The following is a 5034-nucleotide window of genomic DNA, read 5'->3' as shown; positions in this document are numbered from 1 at the left end:
GCAACATCTCCCTTCCTACTTCCTCCTGATAGTTACCTAAAGAGCCCTGCCTTTTTTTTTCTCTCTAGAGTTTTTTTTATTCACCTTCCATACAGCAGTTCATATACACTTTGTCTAATGACATTGACCACAGTTCACCACAATGCAACAGCTCCCCTCCCATCTTCTCCCCACAGCTACCTCCTCCCAGTGTCCATCCCTCCATGGAAGAGCCCTGCCTTTTGAAACCACTTTTTGGTTTCCAAATGCCAGATGGCAGACATTGCCTGGGGGCTGGGACAAACCAAACCCCCTGCATGTCCCTGCTCCCTTGAATTGGATTCCCCAGGGATGAAGTCTGCAAAACTGAGTTTGTAGCCAGGTGATTCTCATCATGTGGCAAGTTGGAGGACTGCTACTCATAAAGCCCCCTGCCCCATATGACAGGCTCCACCTCTTTGGGGCCTGGGAGTAACTGGAATCAAATTTCCCTTCTCTCAGCCCTGCTCTTCCATCTCAGGATCACTATATGTTTGTTGTGATCTAGTGGCTGTGGCTACGGCACCAGCCAGGCAGCCCCTGGGAGCCTGGAGGAAAAGAGAAGAGAGGAGGCTGGGAAGGAATAGGGGTAGAGACTAGGAGAGGGACTCTGGTGTACACCTGTTCACTCAGACCACAAAGCCATCCCTGGGGCCTATGCAGCCTAGTTCCTGCCAGTGCTGCATTGGAGAGAAGAGGAATTTGGGGGAACTATTCCAAGACAAAGGAGCCCTGATGGCACAGTGGTTAAAATGCTTGGCTGCTAACTAAAAGGTTGGTAGTTTGAACCCACCAGCTTGCTCCTCCAGAGAAAGATATGGCAGTCTGCTTCCATAAAGATTTACATACAGCCTTGGAGACCCTGGGCAATTCTACTCTGCCCTTTAGGGTTACTCTGAGTTAGAATCAACTCAATGGAGACAAGAGTCCTTGGATATCAGAAATGGTTAACATGCTCACTGCTAACCCAAAGGCCGGAGGTTTGAATCCACCCAGAGGCACTTTAGAAGAAAGACCTGGTGATCTACTTTAGAAAAATCAGCCATTGAAAACTCTGTGGAGCACAGTTGTACTCTGACACACGTGGAGTAGCCATGAATTGGAGTCAACTTGATGACAACTGGTCTTTATTCGGAGATAGTCCATCTCTTCTGCCCAGATCTTAACTTTCACCCTGGGGTCCTGCAAACCAAACCAAAACTAAAAGCACTGCCATCTAGTCAGATCTGACTCATAGCAACCTTTCCTTGGGTTTCCAAGGCGGTATCACTATGGAAGTAGATTGCGCAACCTTCCTTCCAAGGAGTGGCTGGTGGGTTTGAACTGTCAGCCTTCTGGTGAGCAGTCAAATGTCTTAGGCACTATGCCACCAGAGCTCCCATGGGGTCCTGCAGGAATAGGAAAAGGGCCAAACCAGCCTCCATAGGACCTACAGTGGGCCTGTTTCTCAGCTGGTCCCCCATCCATGTGGTATTATCAGAGCTGACCATAAGTTGGTCATCATGCATTCCACTTAACAGATGAAGGAAGTGAGACTGAGAAGATTTTGGCCCTTGCCTCATTCCCACAGTTAGGAAGCAGCCAAGTTGAGTTTTAACACCAAACCTTCTTTTCAGTATACTTCAAACCTTTCCCATTGCCCCAACTCCTGCCTGCAGAAATCTCAATGGGCTCATGTTAGCTCCGCCACTCCCTCAGAAGCTGGTTGCCTCTGTTCTCAGCTTTTTAGAGAAGGCCTTTATAAGAAGCAGCTATATAAAAGAAGTTCTGATTTTCAATGAATGCAACAGTGATTGTTCATTATTGTTCTTTTTGCCCCTTCAAAACTCCCGTGCATTTTCACCAATAGTAATTGTATCTTGCTAATGAAGTGTCCTCCCTACAAATTAATAAAAATAGTTCTCCTTTTCCCCAACTTTAGTCAAACAGAATGATCACCACATTTATCCTCAAAACCTCCAAAAAACAAACTCATTGCCGTGGAGTCAGTTCCAACTCATAGCAATCCTATAGCAATCTTCTCAGACAGAATAGAGCTGCCCCATGGGATTTCCAAGGCTGCAATCTTTGCAGAAATAAACTGCCATGTCTCTCTCCTGGGGAGCACCTGGTAGGTTCAAACCACTGACTTCTCAGTTAGTAGTCAAGTGCTTAACCACTGCTCCACAAGGGCTCCTTATTTGTTCTTTCTGAGTGGCTATTTGACTTTCTGGTGGCTATTCGACTTTCCCTTCTTTCCACGTTCTGGATTTCCTAACCAGGTAGGATAAGCATCTCAAAAGTTTTTGGGAAACAATTGAAGTTTAAGACAATAATAAATGATGGTTTAAAATATTCTATGTATTGTGCAGATTCAATGTAATGCCAATCAAAATGTTAACAGTGGAGATGCAATGGGAAGGAGCTCACTGGGACTTATGCATATGGCTGTGGCCTATTTCTTGATCTAGGTGATGGGACTTATGGGTTCATATTTTTTATTCTTTATGTTGACTCATGATGACTCATGATGGCCCCATATGTGTTAGAATTGTGATCCCTAGAGGTTTCAATGGCTAATTTTTCAGCAGTAGTTCACCAGGTCTGTCTCCTGTGGTGCCACTGGGTCAGATGGACTTGCCAACCATTAGATTAGCAGCTGATCACAAACTGCTTGCACCCCCCAGGGACCATACATACTCTTTATTTTTATTTTATTATTATTTAACTTTTTTATTGAGGTATAAGTTACATGCAGTAAAGTGTATAAATCTTAAGTGTTCAGCTCAACTAATTTTCACAAATTACACATACTCTCCTGTATATGTTTGTAACATTCTGTATTTTACAATTTTAAAATTCACCCCCAATAACATTCATGCTGACTTGAATTTCAAGTCTTGGCCTTTGAATAAGGAGGCTCTAAAAACCCACTAGAAAATGTTCACAACTGGACCAATAAGCAGCATCACAATAAATGGAAAAAAGATTGAAGTTGTCAGGGATTTCATTTTACTTGGATGCAAAATCAATGCCCATGGAAGTAGCAGTCAAGAAATCAGATGCTTTATTGAACTGGGAAAATCTGTTGCAGAAGATGTTTTCAAGGGTTAAAGAGCAAATATGTCACTTAGGTGTGCCTGATCCAAGCCATGGTATTTTCAATAGCTTCACATGCATGTGAAAGCTGGAAATGAATAAAGAAGACTGAAGAAGAGTGCTGCCTTTGAATTGTGGTATTGCTGAAAAATACTGAAAACACTATGGACTACCTGAAGAATGAACAAATTTGTCTTGGAAGAAGTGCAGCCAGATGCTCCTTGGAAGTGTGAATGGCCAGCCTTTGTCCCACCTCATTTGGTCATGTTGTCAGAAGGGACCAATCCCTGGAGAAGGATGTCATGCTAGGTAAAATGGACAGTCAACGTAAAAGGAGAAAAGTGTCTACGAGATGGATTGACACAGTGGTTACGACAGTGGGCTCAAGCATAGCAAATATTGTGAGGATGACACAGGACTGAGCAGTGTTTCACTCTGATGTACATAGGGTTGCTGTGAGTTGGAGTCAACTTGATAGCACCTAACAACAACAAAAACCAACTACCACAGATCAAGTAGATTATGACTCACAGTGACCATATAAGACAAATTAGAACTGCCCCATAGGGTTTCTAAGACTGTAAATCTTTTCCTGTGGAGCTGCTACTGGGTTCAAACTGCTGACCTTTTGAATGCTTTAACCACAGCACCACCAGAGCTCCTCAAGGAGTCTGTACTGTAGACATATTTTTAAGGGAAAGAATGCACAATTGAAACTGTCCTTCCAGAAAGATCTCACCTATACTAAAACTCATAAAATAAAAAATATTCACTAATGAACTAACCACTTAAAAAATAGGCTTCTTTAAATAGCAATTCCAGAGAAACAAAGAGCTCCACTTCTGTAGTGGTTAAAGCACTCAACTGCTAATGAAAATGTCAGTGGTTCGAACCCACCACCTGCTCTATGGAGAAAGATGAGGCAGCCTGTTTCCATAAAGATTTACAGCCTTGGAAACCCTATGCGACAGTTCTACTCTGTCCTAAAGGGTCTCTATGAGTTGGAATTGACTCAATGACAGTGGGTATCTTAGAGAAACTCTTGCAAACGTGTACTAGGAGATAATCTTAATCACTGACACCCTCGGAGAAGCACATTGTGCTTGGCAAAGTAGAGGGTCAGGGAAAAAGAGAAGACCATCAACTAGATGGATTGACAAGTGGTTGCAACAATGAACTCAAACATAGCAATGGTTGTGAGGACAGCACAGGACCTGACAGTGTTTTGCTATGAGTCGAAACTGACTCTACCAGCACCTAATAACAGCAAGGGAGATCCTGGAAGATTGAGAAAGCTTTGCAAATGAACTCTCTTCATGACAGGCCTGTGAAGATGTCTTATGCTGTGTGAAGGATCTTATGCTGTGACGTAACATTTTCAGAAAAATTATGCTCTGAAATGTCTAATTAATTCATCATTCATTTTTATTAAGAATTAATTCAGAAATGCAGTTAATACCAAATATATGAGAAAAATTATGTACAATTGCATAATTTACCCAAATTTTAGTCCTTCTTATAATTAGACTCATATTACATGGCCTTATCCCACCCCTTCACATGGTTTCACCCTTGAACATTGTTTTCAGATAAAAGGAACATCCTGTTTAGTTTGTGGAACAGTAAAAGTCCATTAGATCATTGGTTCTCAAGCATTTGTCTCAGAAATCCCTTATACTTTGTCAAAATTATTGAGGGCCCCAAAGAGCTTTTGTTTAAAAAACCAAACCAGGCCAGGCCTTTCTTCCAAGGCACCTGTGAATGGATTTGAACCACCAACCTTTCAGTTAGTAGCTGAACATTTAACAATTTGGCCCACCCAGAGTAAGTTATATCTTGTTGTTATTGTTGTTGTTATGTGCCGTCGAGTCGGCCCCGACTCATAGCGACCCCTCCTTGGGTTTCTGAGGCAGTATCACTACGGAAGTAGGATTGCCC

This window comes from Orycteropus afer, unplaced genomic scaffold (genome assembly GCF_000298275.1).
Source record: "Orycteropus afer afer isolate SDZICR_OR568_19922 unplaced genomic scaffold, OryAfe1.0 scaffold00306, whole genome shotgun sequence".
NCBI classification, from domain to species: domain Eukaryota; kingdom Metazoa; phylum Chordata; class Mammalia; order Tubulidentata; family Orycteropodidae; genus Orycteropus; species Orycteropus afer.
This window is presented reverse-complemented; position numbering follows the sequence as displayed.